This window comes from Homarus americanus, unplaced genomic scaffold (genome assembly GCF_018991925.1).
Source record: "Homarus americanus isolate GMGI-L3 unplaced genomic scaffold, GMGI_Hamer_2.0 scaffold23005, whole genome shotgun sequence".
NCBI lineage: Eukaryota > Metazoa > Arthropoda > Malacostraca > Decapoda > Nephropidae > Homarus > Homarus americanus.
Genome location: NW_024725835.1, coordinates 42,555 through 44,130, shown reverse-complemented (window position 1 = coordinate 44,130; position 1,576 = coordinate 42,555).

Sequence of the window (1,576 nt, the reverse complement as noted above, 5' to 3'; positions counted from 1 at the left end):
TTAGATAAATTCCGATTCAGAAAAGATATAGGCAAGCACTGGTTTGGTAATAGAGTTGTGGATATGTGGAATAGGCTACCGAGTGCTATAGTAGGATCGGGGACGCTAGGGAGCTTCAAGACGAAGTTGGATAGGCACATGGAAGTGCTGGGATGGGTGTGAAAGGGATCTGCCCTGTATGGGCCAGTCGGCCTCCTACAGTATCCCACTTTCTTATGTTCTTATGTTCTTATGTTCTTAAATATCTGTAATACATAGTTAATTTAATACATACATACATACATACATACATACATACATACATACATACATACAGTCAACCTAAGATGCACTGACCCCACCCTGAGTCTCGTGCTGACAATTTTACCTGGAATACTTGGTAAGGAAGGCTGTATGTAAGGGTGAATGGTGGGTCTGTTTTTGTTGTATTACTGTCAGGATAAATATTAAACAAACCAAAGGAAACATTTTTATAATAATAACTATTAATTGTTATTTAAAGTCAGGAGAAGTTTCCAAATGTTTGTTATTTGCGGAAAAAATGAAGAAAATTTGAGGTGAGATCTTGTGTATCTGTGGTTGTAGTTGAGTTGCCAATTCATTAATATAATTTTCTTTATTTTTTCCGCAAATATTTGAACATTTGGAACTCTCTGATTAAATAACAATTAATAGTTATTATTATAAAATCTTTTGGTAATATTTATCCTGACATAATACAGCCAAAAACAGACCACCATTCACTACATACTTTTCTATTGCCAGGTAAAATTGTAGTGGACTTGCGTAGAAGTTGATACCACACTCGGCAGTCAATTATTTCCCCCAAAACCGCAATGTACTAAAGACTTCCCCTATCCGCCTGACCTTCTGACCCTTGACCCCTACTCCTGACCCTCACTCTCCTGACCCCTACCTCCCTGGACTTTACCTCCTGACCCCACCCCTTGACCCCACCCTGAATCTCACTTACCTTCATCCCCTCCCACTCTACCAGAAGACACACACACACACACACACACACACACACACACACACACACACACACACACACACACACAAAAACACACTGTTACATGCATCTCATCTCCTCGCCACAATGGGTTGCAGTGTCTCAAAGGAAATATTTGCATAGTAGTGTATGCAAATGAGGGAACACGGCGGTAGAACCCATTAACCACCTCCCTCACCCTCCTTCCCCAAACACCGGGAGAACACTAGGAGAACACTGTGTATAGGAGAACATTATAATGACTAGGAGGACCTTGGAGAACGTTACTGAATTAAATATTACAATAATTACAACATTGCAATAACTATGAGACTATTGCAATAGCTGGTGAATTTGGAAATTACTGGTAAAAAATATATACTACAGGTACAGTTATCATTACAGGTACAAATCCACTTACAGGACCTGATATTAATACAGGTATACATCACAGGTACACATCATTACAGGTACACATCATTACAGGTACACATCATTACAGGTGTTACATCATTACAGGTACACATCATTACAGGTACAGATACAGAAACATTTATAGATACAGAGGAATTATATAAAAATTAC